Genomic DNA, 18007 nt, shown 5'->3' on the forward strand with positions numbered 1-18007 from the left:
CTAGTTGCTGACCTCACTAGAGAATCTGTGTTTTCCTGTCAACCTCCTCACCGCACTCTTGACCTCCTGTTTCTCAGGCTGTAGGCGCTGGAGTTCAACGCTGGGGCCACAACACAGAAAAGCACAGAGACCAGGATGTCTTTGTCCAGGGAGCACCCTTCTCTGGGCCTGTCATAGTTGAAGTGGTGTGTTGCAAAGAAGACCACCACCACGGTGATGTGGGAGGCACAGGTAGAGCAGGCCTTGCTCCTGCCCTGAGCAGAGGGAATCCTAATGATGGTAGACATGATGAATATGTAGGACATTGCTATAAACAGGCAGGGACTCCGGCCGGTCGTGGCCCTTACCACGTGGAGCACAGACTCACTGACACAGATGTCTGAGCACGAGAGCTCCAGGAGCAATGGGATGACACACAGAAAGTGGCTGATTGGGTTGGGTTTACACAGAATGAATGTGGCTGTCAGTGCTGTGTGTGTCCCAGAATTGACCAGCCCACACATCCAAAACCCAGTTACCAAACAGACAGACCTTTCTACTCATTCGGAGCTTATATTGAAGAGGATGACAAATGTCCACACAGTGGTCATAAGCCATGGCAGCCAGCAAGACACCCTCAGTGCTGGCTCATGACGCAAGGAAGAAGATCTGGGAAAGGCAGCCCTCATAGGAGTTGATCTTCTTCTCCTGGAAGAAGTTCACCAGCATGACCGGGATGGTGGTAGACCTGTAGCAGATATCCAGGAAACTCAGGTTGCTGAGGAGATGAGACAGTGGAGTGTGGAGGGCTAACTCTGGCAGCCACCACTATGGGCATGTTCTCCCACAGAGTGTCAGGTAAATGACCAGAAGGCCCAGGAAGAACAAGCCTTGTAGGTTGGAGAGATTGGAAAATACCCAAATGATGAATTTGGTGACATATGTTTGATCGCTCATTTCAACTGCTGTCACAGCTACAAAACAAAGAAAAAAGAAACCATAGTGAGAATGTACTGAGAACAACCTCAAATGGGTTTGTAAATGTGCATGGCCATGTCAAATAATGTTGGACATAGATCAGCCTGGGTAGGGATGACATGTAGGGTTGACCTCAGGGAACCAACACTACACACTACACACGTCAGCTCATTTTTTCTTTTTATTATTTTTAATGTTTATGGTTTTGGGGGTACAGGTGGTTTTGGTTACATAGATGAGTTCTTTAGCAGTGAATTCTGAGATTTTAGAGCACCCATCACCTGAGCAGTGTATACTGTACCCAGTGTGTAGTCCTTCATCCCTTACCCACTTCCCAACCTCCCCACTGAGTCCCCAGTGTCCACTATATTACTCTGTATGTTTTTGCATCCTCATGGCTTAGCTCACACTTATAAATGAAAACATACAGCATTTGGTTTTCCATTCTCAAATTACTTCACTTAGAATAATAGCCTGCGCTCCATCCAAGTTGCTTCAAAAGACGTTAGTTTATTCCTTTTTATGGCTGAGTAGTATTTCATGCTGTATATATACCACATTTTCTTCATCCACTCGTTGGTTGATGGGCACTTAGGTTGGTTCCATATCTTTGCAGTTGTGAATTGTGCTGCTATAAACATGCATGTTCATGTGTCTGTTTCATATAATGACTTCTTTTTCTTTGATAAATACTCATAGTGGGATTGCTGGATCGAATGGTAGATCTACTTTTAGTACTTTAAGGAATCTCCATCTGTTTTCCATAGTGGTTGTAGTAATTTACATTCCCATCAGCAGTGTAAGTATTCCCTTTTCACCACATCCACTCCAACAGCTATTGTTTTTCGACTTTTTCATTATGGTCATTCTTGCAGGGGTAAAGTGGTATCTCATTGAGGTTTTAATTTGCATTTCCCTGATGATTAGTGATGTTGTCAGCTAATTTTTTTTTTCGCCGTCTTGCTCTGTCGCCAGGCTGGAGTGCAGTGGCGCAATCTTGGCTCACTGCAACCTGCGCCTCCCGGGTTCAAGCGATTCCTGCCTCAGCCTCTTGAGTAGCTGGGACTACAGGCACGTGCCACCATGCCTGACTAATTTTTGTATTTTTAGTAGAGATGAGGCTTCACCATGTTGGCCAGGATGGTCTTGATCTCCTGACCTTGTGATCTGCCCGCCTCGGCCTCCCAAAGTGCTGGGATTACAGGCATGAGCCACTGCGCCTGGCAAGTAATAAAACAAATTTCATTACAAAAATTTAAGAACGTGCAGAAAGCTATAAATAATTTAATCATCTGCAGAATCAGTCAGTACTACCTTTCAGTGTATTTCATTGTAGTTTTTTTCATTTTACATACATCTTGATTGCTGTAGCTTTAAAATATTAACAGTTTTTCCAAATTGGAAAAGAAGAACTGAAACTACCTCTCTATAAGTATGGCATGATCATATATAGAGAAAATGTCAAACCATCTTCTGGAAAACTACTAGTGCTAATAAGCAAATTCAGCAAAGTTGCTCACACCACAATCAGTTGCGTGTTTGTATACTAGCAATGGCAATTCAAAAAGGAAATTAAGACGTTAATTCTACTTACAGTATATCTAAAAGAATTAAGTAGTTAGAATAAATCTTACTAAGGAGATGAAGAACTTGTACACTGAAAACTACAAAACATTGTTGAAATAAATTAAAGAAAAACCTAAATGAAATATATGTTACGTTCATTGATAGAAAGACTTAACATTGTTAAGATATCAATACTACCCAAAGTGATCTACAGATTCAATGAAATCCATATCATATTCCAGCAGCTATTTTCACAGAAATGTAAAAGCCCATCCTCAAATGTTATGGAATTGCAAGGGACCCTGGATAGCCAAAATAACCTTGAAAAGGAAGAATAAAGTTGGAGGATTCATACTTCCTGGCTTTGAAACTTACTATAATGATACACTAAACTGAAACAGTATGGTACTGTAATAAGAACAGTCATAGACTGATGGGATAGACCAGAGAGCTCAGAAATCAACCTCCACATATATGGTTAATTGATTTTCAGACTTGCATGTCAAGTCTATTCAGTGGGGGAAAGAACAGTTTTTCCAGAAAATGGTCCTAAGAAAACTATATATCCACATGCAAAAGAATGAAGTGGGGCCCTTAACTTACACTGTAAACAAAATTAACTCAAAATTGATCAAAGACCTAAACATAAGAGCTAAAACTATAAAAGTCTCAGAAAAAAATTGGGAACAATCTTCTTGTCATTGGATTTGGATTTGGATTATTATTTCATAGAAATAACACCAAAAGTACAGACAACAAAAGAAAAAGTAGGTAACATTTACTTCATTGAAATTAAGAAAGTGTCATCCAAAGGATGCCATCAATAAAGTAAAAAGGCAATCTGTAGAATGGAAGAAAATATATGCAAATCAGAAATCTAGTAATGCATTAATATTCATAATATAAGGAACTCCTACAACTCAACAACAATTATAAAAAACCAACCAATTCAAACGTGGACACAGGACTTGAATAGACATTTCTCCAAAGAAGATACACAAATAAGGGCATGAAAAGATGCTCAACACCATTAGTAATTAGGAAAATGCAAATCAACACTACAATGAGATACCAGTTTTTACTTACTGAAATGGCTATAATAAAGAAAATGGAAAATAACAAATTTTGGCGACAACGTGGAGAAATTTTAACCCTCATGAATTGCTGGTGTTAATATAAGATGGTGCATCTGCTTTAGAAAACATTTTGACAGTTCTTCAAAAAGTTAAACATAGAACTACCATATGATCCAGCAATTCTGCTCGTAGGAATACGTCTGAAAGAATTGAAAGCAGGTACTCAAACAGATATTTGTACATCCAAGTTCATAGCATCCTTGTTCACAAATGCCAGAAATAACCCCAGTGTCCATCAGCAGATACAAAATGTGGTATACATACAACAAATTGTTATTTAGCCATAAAAAGGAATGAAATTTTGATGTATACTACAACATGGATAGACCTGGAAGACATTATGCTAAGTAAAATAAGCCAGATGTGGAAAGATATATATTGTATTGGTACTCCACTTATATGAAATACCTAGAACACGCTAGTTAATGGAGACAGAAAATAGAATAGAGGTTACCAGGGGCTTCAAGGTGAGTTGAAATGGGGAGTTACCGTTTAATAGGTACAGAGTTTATGTTGAGGATGACGAAAGACTTTTGGTTATAGATAACAGTGATGGTTATACAATATTGTGAATGTATTTCATGCCATAAAATTGTATACTTATAAATGCTCAACTAATAAATATATATTTTTTACCACAATTAAAAATAAATGACAAAAAATTATGAGCTTCATTTCTTAGGGATGCATTGTGATTCATCATATGAAATAAATTGCATCTCCTTTTTGATTAAACATTCAGATTGTCTCCATTCCCTATGAATGCTGTAATTTCACACATAAATGTGAGCATCTCCGATTATCTCTTCAGAATAAAATTTTAAGTCTCTGTTTTGAAATATACTAACTTTAAAAAATCACTTGGGTCATTTATCTTTTCAGAGATTAAAAGGTATAAAAATTTTAAATTAAACATGTATTTGGATATGTTACCTTATTAAATTGTATTAATCCAAGATTTATCCTCAGCCCAACATTACATATTTCTTGAAAAAAAGTTGATAGAATTACCCACTTTCTATTAAGCTATCATAGGCTCACAATCATTTTTATGAACTGTAATTTTCTCATCTTTTTCAATCTTAGGAGGTGATATGTTGGAAAAAGTGGGCTCTTGAATCAGATAGACGTGGATTGTAAAATCCTATTTCTACTGGTTACTAGGTGTAGATGGTGGATGAGTTAGCTGACTTCTTGGTTCCTCAGTTTGCTCATTATATTCTGATCTTATTCAGGCCTATATCAGAGTTGCTGGAAGAAGTAATATGAGATAAAATAATGTGCCTTGTACTTAAGAGGTGTTCAATCAACTGAAGCTGTCAATGCTATTATTTTGTAGTCCATGTAAAATATTTCAGGATAAAATATTTTCTTCGACTCTGCCTTTCAAATTTTACAAATGCTGTCATTTCTCACCACCATCACTAGTGATACCCCAGTCCAAGTCACCATTTTGTCTTGCCCAGACTCCTGCAGCAGACATGAGCAAGCACTTTACAAAATAATATATTTAAATGCCAATAACTTAGGAAAGATGCATCAACATCAGGTAAATGCAAATACAAACAATGTGAAATAGGAGCAGTTAGGACATCCTTACCTCATTCCTGATCTTAGGGGGAAAGCATTCAATATTTTACCATTTTACTAGTTGTAGAGTTTTGTTTAGATGTTCTTTATTTTATTTTTTAAGTTTAACTTTTATTTTATTTATTTATTTATTTATTTATTTATTTTGAGATGGAGTCGCGCTCTGTCACCCAGGCTGGAGTACAGTGGCACAATCTTGGCTCACTGCAACCTCTGCCTTCTGGGTTCAAGCGATTCTCCTGCCTCAGCCTCCTGAGTAGCTGGGATTACAGGCACACACCACCGTGCCCAGCTAATTTTTTATATACTTAGTAGAGACGAGGTTTCACCATGTTGGCCAGGCTGGTTCGAACTCCTGACATTAGGTGATCCGCCCGCCTTGGCTTCCTAAAGTGCTGGGATTACAGGCACGAGCCACCTGTAGGTAAACTTACACATAGGTAAACTTGTGTCATGGGGGCTTGTTGTAGAGATTATTTGTCACCCAGGTATTAAGCTTAGCATCCTTTAGTATGGATCCTCCTTTTTCCTGATCTTCTTTATCTTCCCACCCTCCACTCTCCAGTAGGCTCCAGTGTCTGTTGTTCCCCTCTATGTGTTCATGTGTTCTTATCATTTAGCTCCCACTTAGAAGTGAAAACATGTCGTATTTGGTTTTCTGTTCCCGTGTTAGTTTGCTAAGGATAATGGCCTCCAGCTCCATCCATGTTCCTGCAAAGAACATGATCTCATTCTTTTTATGGTTGCATAGTATTCCATGGTGAATATGGGCCACGTTATCTTTACACGGTCTATTATTGATGGGCATTTAGGTTGATTTTACGTCTTTGCTATTGTGAATAGTGCTGCAATGAACATATGCATGCGTGTGTCTTTATAATAGAATGATTTATATTCCTTTGGGTATATACCCAGTAGTGGGATTGCTGGGTTAAATGGTATTTCTGTTTTATATGTGGCCAACAATCGTGAAAAAAAGGCTCAACATCACTAATCATTAGAGAAATGCAAACCAAAACCACAATGAGATACCATCTCACACTAGTCAGAATGGCTATTATTAAAAAGTCAAAAAATAACAGATGCTGTTGAGGTTGTAGAGAAAAACAAACACTATTGGTGAGAGTGTAAATTAATTAAACCATTGTGGAAGACAGCGTGGCGATTCCTCAAAGATCTAGATGTTCCTTAAAAGTTAAAGAAGTTACTGTCTGTCTCTTCTTTACTAAGAGTTTTTATCATGAATAGGTGTTAAATTTTGTTAAGTGATTTTTCTGGATCTTTTGAGATGTATTTTCTTACAATCCTACTTCTGGGACTCAACTTGTGTATATGTTAGATATTGTACAATAGTTGTCTGATACTCTGGGATTTTCTTTTTGTTTTTTACTATTATTTCTCTTTGTGTTTGGGTCTGATGATTTCTTTAACATATATTCAAGTTAACTGATTCTTTTTTCGGCCGATGAACCCATAAAAGGTGTTCTTCATTCCTTTTTATTTTAGCATTTTCATTTGATCTTTCTCATTGTTTCCATCTGTCTGCTGAAATTATCTGTCTGATCTTGCATGTTGCCTACATTTTCCTCCAAATTCCTGAACCTGTTAATCATAGTAGTTTAAAATTCCCTGTCTGATAGTTTTCATATCTCTTTGATATCTTAGTCTGGTCTAATGTTTGCTTTGTCTCTTCAGACTGTGATTTTCTTACCTTTTTGTATGCTTCATAACTTTTTGCTGAAATTAGGAATGTTATATAGGACAGTAGAGAATGAGGTAAAAACACTTTTTTGGCTTGGACATGAGTATGTCTCTTCTTCTGCTAGACCTCTAGACCTCTAATGTTGGAGCATATGCTAATCTAGTTAGGGGTTGGGCTGAATTTGGAGTTTGTGTTGAGGTGTTTACCCTCAGTGTGCTATAGGCTTCAAATTTCTCCAGTGGTATCTTGTGCTTGGGCCATAGGAAAGTTTGCCAAAGGTTTTTGTTTGTTTGTTGTTTTAGTTTCTACTCCCTGCTTGCCTTTGGGTCTTCCCTTTACATGACTAACCCCAGAAATAACCCTTTTCCTGAATATTTTGAGATGTATTCCACTATTGATTTTACTCATTGCTTGTTAGCCTGGCTACCAGGGAGAAGGGGGAAGGTGTCCTGTCATGTTCTGGGTAAGCTCCAGTCTTAGGTACTGTGACTGGGCCTTGGGGCATGAGTTTCACAGTGATCCTGCCTTTCGTCCAGCTGTAGTGCTGGGCCTAACACACGTTTCTGCCCCTCCCTGATGGGTCAGACTTTTTGGTCCCTGTCCCTTTCTCAGCTACAGTGAGTTTCCACAGTGCCCTGAGGTGACAGCTTTCTAGTTTTGCTTTGCAGATTGTGGCTTTTGTTCTGTAGGAAAAATATGGGAAATGGGTCATGGAGAAGTTTTGGCACTGACTGCTCCTCCCCCACCCTCCCCACACTGCAACATTAGGGAAGCTTTCTCAGAATACTTCTTGGTCTTCACTGTGAGCGTCTGGTGGAGTTCATGGTGGAAAAGCAAAAAGGTGCAAACCTTATGTCTATGGCCCCCAGGGACTTTGCTTACTCCTTAGCGATTAATTAAATTCACCAAAAAGCTGCGAGTCTTCTTACCAATTTTATGGCATCTGATGGCTACTGCCTCAGGTTAAAAAATGTTTAGGTCCTGTTTCTCCCTGCATGCTTCTAATCTCCCCAGTTTTCTATTTAGTCATTTGCCTTGCAACCTCACTTCCCTGATGGGTTCAAGAAAAATCATGAATTCACATTATGTCCAGCTTTGTTGTTATAATGCCGGGAGCAACATTCTTCCAGCTGTCTAAACCTACGAGTCAAAACTGGAAATCAATTCAGCCTCTCTTGAAAATTATTTGGCAGTTTCTAACAGTCAAACATAGTTACTTTATGATTCAGAAATTCCACTTCTAGGTATACACCCAAGAAAAGTAAGTGTATGTGCATAGAAAATGACTTGTATAAAACTGTTCAAAACAAATTTCTTCATATAGCACAAACTAGAAATCAATGGTATGCTTATCAATAGGAGAATGGATACAAAAGTATAGTATATACATATGGGAATACCATATGGTAAATTAAAATATTGATACATATTGATAAATCTGTGATCTAAGACCCCAAAATAGATGCCCCTTTATCAATTAGGATGACCCAAGGATTAGGAAAACAAAGTTAGTTTCCTTACTAGTCAAGCTCTGGGCCTGGCTGGCCTCAGAAATTTCTAAATTTTTATGACTAAACTCTCTAACAAATCAGAGCAATTAGCTCTGATTTACAGCCCAGACCACTACAGCTCCGATTGGGCAGAAGACTGGCCTTACAAACATTCTTCTCTGATAAGCAATTGCAGGCCCAAAGCCAGTTTCACCCAGCTTATAGAGGCTACACACCAACCACCTTCATGGCCTACAGTTTACCTTTTGATGTAGAGTCAAATTTCATCTCATTTTAATGCTAAAGCTCTGCCCCCAAAGTGAACATGGGGTGTACGTTAAATGTATATTTATCCATTATGCATGCACTCAACTCCCCTCATAAATATGTATAACGTTTCTTCCAAACCTGCTGAATATCTATGGTAGAGGCCCTGGAAAGGCATAAAACCCAACCTGTCCGTACCCTCTTTGAAGAGAGAGACCTTCAGTCCATGATGGAGACTTTCTCTTCCCAGCTTGGAAACAATTATTACCAATAAAGCTCTCCTTTCTACTGTTTAGTCATCCTGGTGGTGTTTTGGATAGCAAACCTAAAATATATTCTTTTAAATGAAAGAAGTTAGACATAAAAAAAAAATTTGTACTGTAGTTTCTATTTAAAAGAAGTTTAAAAATAGGCAAAACTAATCTCTGGTGATAAAGCAAGCATAGTAGTGTTAACACGAAAACCAATCTCTGTAAAATACTTGAGGTTTATTCTGAGCCCATATGAGTGACCACGGGCCAGGGATTGTAGGTAAAATCATAAATCAATACATGAAAGGTATACGGGTTCAGCCTAAAGAGGCAGGATATCTTGAAGTTGGGGCTTATACATAATAGGTGGATTCAAAGAGTTTCTGATTGGTAATTGGTTGAAAGAGGTAAGTTTTGTCTAAAGACTTGAAGACAGTAGAAAGAAATGCTTGAGTTAAGATAAGGGGGAGGGGGTTTGTAAAGACCAAGGTTCTTGTTATATAGGTGAAGCCTCCAGATAGCAGCATTCAGAGAGAATAGATGGCAAATGTCTTTCTTCAGACCTTAAAAGGTGTCAGACTCTTAATTAATCTTTCCTAGATCCATGAAAGACCTGGCTGCAGTAATGGAGATTCTCTAAGAATGCATTTTTTTTTTCCCCACATGGGAAATGGCTTTGCAGGGTCATTTCAAAATATTGCAAAGAAATGTATTTTGGAATAAAATATTTTGATTTCCTTCAGGGTCTGTTATCTGTCACATGATGCTGTCCCAGAGTCAAGTTGCAATTTGGTATCTTATTGCAATAAAGAGTCTAGTTTGTCGGTCTTGTGATCTCCATCTTAATGTTAATGCTGGTCAGTTGTGCCTAAACTCCAAAAAGGAGGGAGTATAATGAGATGTGTCCAATCTCCCTTCCTATAATGGCTGGGAATTCAGTTTTTCAGGTTCTATGGGGTCCCCTTGGCCCAGAGGGTGTCTGTTCAGTTGGTTGGGTACTTAGGATTTTATTTTTGGTTTATAGTAATTACCTTTCTGAATGACATTTATTGAAAAGGAGCCTGAAGAAATTTTCTGAGCTGATAGAAATGTTCTTTATCTTCATTTGGGTAGTGGTTACATTGTTGCATATATAGGTAAAAATTCAACAGCTTGTACACTTAAGATTTTTGCATTTTACTGTATGTTAAGTAGAATTCATTTTTTAAAAATAAAATGAGGAAGATAAAAGCAAGAGGCATTTTTCACACAATGTTTATTTTAGAATTGGTCAGACCTAAGTCCGATAAATTATGATACCTCTTAAATATTTTTCCATTTTTCTCATCTTTCTAATTCCTCTCTACCAGAATTATAGTTCAGTACTTTATTACCTTTTATCTGAGTTATTGCAACTGCCTTTAAATTGTTTCCCTGCCTACAGCCTTGCCCCTTCATGCATATGTAAATACAATTCATTCTCCTCATAATGATTAATTTGGGGGAGTCAGCCTGGTTGGTTGTCGTATGAACCCTGGAACACAGATGAAAAGCCATGCTCACAATGTATGTGTGTGTGTGGGTGTGTGTTTTATTGTGGAGGTTAGCATGTGTGAAAACTCTTTGCCATAAGCAAAAAGATAGCAGGTCAGCATCCCAGGCAATATTGGTGGCAGAAATTTCAAATCAAATAGGCAGCATGAGTCTGTCCAGCCAAGGGCAAGAAAACTCAAAAGACTCATATTGTTCTCATGTTTATAGGAGAAAGCATCTAGTAGGTCTCAAGATCCTAGTGAATTTCGCTGAGAGCTGTGTTTCTATTAGAAGAAGGAAGACTGCAGAGTTCTGAGTTTTGCTGGCAACCCCGTCACCTACAGCTGTGTCCCTAGTCCCTGGAGATTTCTGCTAGTTGCAGAGAGCTGGTAGGTCAACTCTGGGTGGTTCCACCAAACTCCATGACTAATCCTAAAGAACCCAATTATTTTCACTTCAAGCACAAGCTCATTAGCTACCCCAGAAGAGGTAGCAGAGAATCAGCTGCCTTTGGGGAATAAGACTGAGATGTGAGGACTATGTCAGGCTTGGCCTCTGAGCAAAGTCCTTAGAAAAATCCAGCTGAGTAGTCCTTCAATAGGGGCTTCAGAAAATAATCCCTCCCCTCATGGGGCAGCAGGAAGCCATGCTTTGGTGTGAGAATGGATCAGGATGACTGCAGAGTATCAACAATGGCCCGTAAACCACATTTTAGGTAAGGGCAGATTAGAAGCAGGGAGTATATGGAGGTAGATGCCTGGGTTTTAGAAAATCAGCAGCTCTGAGAAACTGATAAGAATCTACAGATCCAGGAATGCATGTGTACCCATGCACAGAATCTTCAATATGCAGACGGTGCCTGACGTATAATGGCTTGATTTAGGATTTTTTGACTTTGTGATGGCGCACAAGCCATATGCATTCAGTAGAAGCCATACTTTGTGTACCCATACATACAGCCATTCTATTTTTTCACTTTCAGTACAGTGTTCAATAAATTACATGAGATATTCAACAGTTTATTATAGAATAAGCTTTGTGTTAGATGATTTTACTCAACTGTAGGCTAATATAAGTGTTCCGAGCATGTTTAAAGTAGGCTAGGCTAAGCTATGATGTTCAGTAGGTTAGGTATATTGAATGCATCTTTGACTTAACGGTAGTTACTGCTTTTGATGGGTTTGTTGGGATGCAACCCCATTGTAAGTCGAGGAGTATCTGTGATTTCAAAGGGGTCATATAATGAGTCCTTTATAGTCCATGTTCCTCAGGTTAAAACATCTTTGTTTAGTTCAAGAGAGTAGTTTGAGAGCTAAAACCACATCAAGTAAAATGGTCTGTAATTGAAGATGTGCAGACGTAAAGATGGTTTTGGAGCTTGGAGAAAACTACTAAAGCAATAGTTTGTGAAAAAGGGGCTAAGTTTGACGCACATTCAAGTCTATGGGTGGTGAGGACACCAAATCAGTTTGGGCAGCCTGAGTGGATGGTGGGGTCATTAATTAAAACAGGAAATAAATGAGGTGCAGCAGTTTTGGGAGAGAAGATAGTGGAGATTTAAGTAATGTTGAGTGTTAGGTACCTATGGGATATCCATGTGGAGAGTCTCAATAGGCAGTCTAAAATACAGGACTTGTCCTCAGGAGACAGGATATACCTATTCTAGGTAAGATTTGAGAGTCATTGCCTTAAAGGTGTCTGTTGAAGCCATAGATGTACATGGAATCCACCAAGGAGAATGGAGTAAGAAGAGAAGGCTAAGGTGGGACTTGTGATCTCTAAAATTTATAGGAAGTATGGTGTAAGATGTATCCAAGAAGTAGGTTTACTGATACTCAGCACTTCTCTAGGTTAGCTGTAGGCATTACTTTACAGTAAAGCAACATTCTATTTGGGCTGGGAATCTGCATGTCTTCTCAGAAAATTTGTATGTAATGTGTGTACTATTGTTTATTTTTTCTGTCAATTACACGGTGACATGCATTAAATTCACGATATGGAAAAGGTAGACACAACAATCTCTTTTATAGGCAGATGTCTACGTTTATTCATAGAAAGAAATAAAATTCTTAATGAAAGGTAGCCCCACAAAAAAAAAACACAAAAAAAAACAAGGTCTGATCTGTGTATAACCAAATTGTAAAAGTGATTTTTAAATGTTCAAGGGTTTTTAAAACTAATGGTTTCTGAAGCTGCACACACTACTTATTTTACATGTTTTCAAATATGACTTGAAGCCCATTCCTGAGAAACATACTCATAGGATATAATATATATATTATGTAGAAACAGAACTGTAATAAACTTTTTTCTTCTGATTGGCTAGTCTTTTTGTGGGCCAGAAGGATGAAGTGAGGAGCGATGTCTATTTTATTTTCCATATTTTTCATGCTTATACTATTTGCATAGGACAACAATGGTGAATTATCACCATCATCATCATCAAAATCCATCATTAACAAGCACCACTTATACATAATAGCTTATGTGATACTCTAGATATTCGCCCCTTGGGATTTATACATACTGTATATGAATAGGCAACCTCAATCTCAAACCCTCTGCTTTATAGTAATGATCTTTTTTTCCCACTGATAAGTGAGGATAGATTTCATAGAAAAAAATAGATTGGAGAATAAGTTTTCTTTGGTTAATTCTACGCACAAAATTGTCTAGCTTGAAGGAAATCTTGCTGAAGTTAGTTTAAAGGAAGTGTTTTTCTTTAAAGATGAAGATAAGTTTATTATAACCCATCCAATCAAAAAATAAAACAAAACTCAATGAGTTACTTTGAAAAGAAACAACATTGTTACATACCTCAATTCAATCAGGATTTTTCAAACTAAATAATAAATAGAAATACACATTATATAATAAAAGCTAACGCTTATGGAATGTTTTGTTGACCAATCTTAGTAATTTATTCTCTTAAAGGAAACAGGATGGACATAAAATAAACCAGGGTAGTTGATGTAATTATGAAAATCCTGGGAACACATAAGAAAAACAGCATACCTATTCTTATTTGATTTCAATAATACAAAGCAATAATTAAAATTTTTAAATCTAATTTTCATGTTGCCTAGTAAATTGCCTATACACTTAAAACATGGACACACACACACAGACACACATACACACAAACACTTTCTCTCTCTCTCTCTGTCTCTCTCAACAATTAATAATAGCATTCAGGAGAATTTTTCTAATAGCAAGTCCAGAAGATTTGAGGTGTTTGTGGCAAAGTTAACTTGTGGCTATGGAATATAAGCTATTTTCACTTTGCCCCAGGTTACTATTTGTACACTTCCACATTATATGGGCATGAAGGACCACATGAAATATTCAGAGGTCATCAAATAGATGTGTATTTCTCAAACATTGATGTGTGTGCAAATCAAGAGCGTTTCCATGAGGTGAGATGGATGGAGGTCCCTTTCATCTCAAACAGTCTATAGTAATGATGTTAAGGTTTACCTTGTTCTCACCCGTTCAGCTTTGGAAAACTTCCTACAAAATTTGTGATTACACAGTCAAGGCTGCCTAAAAGTAGGGCACTGTGTTCTCCTATCCACCTGCGCATGTTGCTAACGCCATCACTGTGCCTCCTATTTAATACCTGTTGAAAATGATATATGTGCCAGGAACTCTTCATGGATTGCCCCATTCATTCTCAAAGCAACTTGATAGAGTAAATACTGTTATTAGACCTAAGAAAACTGAGGCTTCAAGAGGATGCACTGGTAGCCTAAATTCAGAGCCTTGATTTTGACCACTGAGCAATACCACCTCCCCCTTCCTGATGTATGAATATCAGGTTACCTGCTCACCACTCTACATGCTTGTTTCATTCCAAGTATTTCTTGGAAATTCACTTGGCCAATTTGTCAAAAATCAACTTGAACTGAAATTTCCCTTGGGCTTAATTGGCCTGGTATCTATTCTTCCTTTGTCTTTTTTAGCCTTGAAACTTCTGGTTCACTAACTGAATGTAAGCTAGATAAGCAAGCATTGTACAATATTGAGAGAGTAATGGGATTCCATTACTGCAGATGTTCAAATGTTAGCTAGATCACCTATAAAAAAAGACTGACTCAAGTCTCAAGTGAGTTAATTCTTACCATTTTTTTTTCAGCCCTGAGATTCCATTGTTCTATCCATGTCATTACACAGGCAAAAACTTGGCATTATTAAGATCATGAAAATTTCATGATTGGATCAAACCTAACATATAAATACATTCCTTAGTATTCATCCAACTTGAGAAAATCCCCTTTTGGTATCTATGAACATCTTCTGGAATGGTAAATATTTCACTTGACTAAAAGCCTACTTGGCTTTGGGAGGTCGAGGTGGGCAGATTACTTGAGGCCAGAAGTTCAAGACGAGCCTGGTCAATATGGTGAAACACCATCTCTACTAAAAATACAAAAATCACCCGAGCATGGTGTTGGGCGTCTGTCATCCCAGCTACTCAGGAGGCTGAGGCATGAGAATTTCTTGAACTGGAGAGGCTGAAGCTGCAGTGAGCCAAGATCATGCCAGGGTGACAAAGTGAGACTCTGACACACACACACACACACACACACACACAAGCCTACTTGGTCTGTCACAGATAGATAGATTCAACATTTTATTTATCATTTACATTTTAGAAAATTAATTTTGAAATACTTATAGATTCACAGAAAGTCATAAAGAAATATATAGGGAAGTTCCCTCATATTTTTAAAATGAAAATTATTGTGGGGTTTAAACATTTTTAAATAGCACATACTCACTGAAAAATTTATCAGAGTCAAAGACATATCAAATGAAAATGAAACATCTTCACCATCATACCAAAATCTGCCCAGCACCACTATTCACGGTTTGGTGTATGTCCATTCAGTACTTCGTTTACATGCATTTATGACTAAGCAAATAAAAAAAGCCAGCTTCACCATCACTTCCAACATTCTTTCCATCCTTTCATAGCCCTCTTCAAAAGCACTGTGACTGATGATAACAATAGCCCAAGTATAACGGTAGCTACTGTTTATTGAGTAATATGATATACCAGACACTATGCTGGCTGCTTTGAACACATTATCTCATATATCTGTCATAATCTTATAGATTTTATTAGGGTTAGCAAGTGAGGAATTTGATGCTTAAGGCTGTACAACTACAATTACAACAGGCGAGAATTTAATCCTGTCCGTCTGACATTTAGAACATAATTTTTCCAGTTCACTGTCCTGCAAAAAATGTTTTGTGGAATAAGAAATAAAAGAGGAGCAAATCAGGGAAATATCTACAACTTTTTAATTTCCTAAAAGTTAAACAAATCAGCAACAAAAAAGTCACAAACTATGAAAAGAAGTTACTCATAAGATCAGTTAAACCAAGTTCTTGGATTTATAATTATAAAAATGATTTAAATGATCAGCTATTTTATTTTTTCACCAATTGCCCCTACCCCAAGGGAACCCCAGCATCATAGTATGTAGTGTTTATCAGGCACAGATTTCTCAACATCTGCCTCTGCCTCAACCATGACATAGATTGGCATTTCTTAACCTGTGTACTTAGTCTCAGCTTGGAGAAGAGGGTAACTCTATAGGGGTCTCATAGAAAATTGCACTTCTTCCCCAGCCTATGACCTTGACAGCATAGAGCCACTGTCAAATTCTGAGCCCCCTCTCATGAACATGTATGTCAGAGTGAAGAAGGACTGGCCTCCAATGCCCTACCTATGAGAGGTGCCTCAGGGCCTTGACCCTGGCATCACAGAGCCTGATACTCCTAATGGCATCCAAACTCCCTGTCTACTGAAGCTGAATAGAGACCCAAAGTTTGAGGCACAAACACTGTTCACGAACAATCAGGTGGAAGTCAGGGGAACAGGAAAGATATAAAATAATCCACCACTTTAGTCAGACCTACAGAGAAAGAAGATTAAGAAGGAACATCTCAGCTGACCTCTGAAGGGCATTTCTGTTCAGCAGTTCTGGTGCAAACATCTTAGAGACCTGAGGAAAAGATGAGCCTGTTGGGGCGTATGTGTGGCACCATGGCCCTGTAAGAACAATGGTTCTGATGGAGACCCCGTGGCACATTCTGCTCCATTCCCAACCAGAGAGCAGCAACCCTGCTTCTTTCCCAATCAATCAGTAATCTCTAAGGCAAATGATTGGGAATAAAATTATTTAGGAATAACCTCAAGGCTTCTTTTAAAATAGATTGTGAGACATATACACCAGGGAATACTATGCAGCCATAAAAAGGATGAGTTCATGTCCTTTGTAGGGACATGGATGCAGCTGGAAACCATCATTCTCAGCAAACTATCACAAGAACAGAAAACCAAACACCGCATGTTCTCACTCATAGGTGGGAATTGAACAATGAGATCACTCGGACTCAGGTTGGGGAACATCACACACCGGGGCCTGTCATGGGGTGGGGGGAGGGAGGACGGATAGCATTAGGAGATATACCCTAGAACTTAAAGTATATATAGATATATATAGATATAGATATATACTTTATATATCTATATATATCTATGGAATTGTGAGAGAAGTAAATCATTCACAAACTTCAGAGCTTGATTATTGCAAAGTGGCTTGTAACACACCTGGCAAGCACTGGGGTGTTACAACATGAAGATAGGAACTCCTAGTAGAGTGAACAAAAGTGTCCAAACAAAAGTGTTAGGAAAATTTAATTACATTTTCTTAAAACAAATTTTTGTGTGCCCCTGCTGTCATACTACAGTGTATCAGAGGAGAAATGTAACCCTGTGCTTTTTCCCTGAAAGTTATTGCTACTATCCTGCTTGTCAAAATTAGAGTAGGAGTAATACTTTATATTATACTGCATATTATGAACCATAAACATATTTTCCATTCATATTGCTTTAGGAATTCAGGCACCCACCAGGCTTTCAAGTAGATAATCTCTAAGGTCATTTCAACTCTGGTTTTATTATTACTACTTCAGACATGAATAATGCAGGAAATGATGTTAAGCCTATGTCATTGCATAAATGTCATGAAAATGGTAATAAAAATATATACAATATCTTATGCATTTAAGGGGTAGCTATATTCTGATACTGGATACCGTTTTTCTCAATTGTGAGAAATAAATAAATGATTGGTAAATGAAGTTACCATACATTTATTTATGGTAATAAACTATTACCACTGAGCCTCACTGAAAGGCTTTGATTTCTGTCTTTGGGGGTGGGGCTTGTGCTCCCCACACTGCTATGGAAAAGAAAACTATTTGATACAGCTGGCTGTTGAACTCCATGCATCATGAAGGGACCTGCCATTCCAGGAGCTGCGTACAGCATAGTCATTGCCTAACGCAGGAACCAAAAATCCTCTCTGATCACTCCATGATTCCTTATTCTAGGATGGCCATGTATAAATGCCTGTGGACTGGCCTTGGGGAGTATCCATCTAATCTCTCTCTAAGCAAATGTTCTGGGACTCCTCCAAGTACAAACACAACTCAAGGGCAACAGCTTGATTAGAAAGTGTA

General features: G+C 38.0%; 1 pseudogene; it reads right to left on the reverse strand.

Moving 5' to 3' along the window:
• Positions 1 to 17822, reverse strand: LOC105479304 (olfactory receptor 5V1-like; annotated as a pseudogene).
• Between the last annotated feature and the right edge of the window lie 185 nt (positions 17823 to 18007).

This window comes from Macaca nemestrina, chromosome 1 (assembly GCF_043159975.1).
Source record: "Macaca nemestrina isolate mMacNem1 chromosome 1, mMacNem.hap1, whole genome shotgun sequence".
Lineage (NCBI taxonomy): Eukaryota > Metazoa > Chordata > Mammalia > Primates > Cercopithecidae > Macaca > Macaca nemestrina.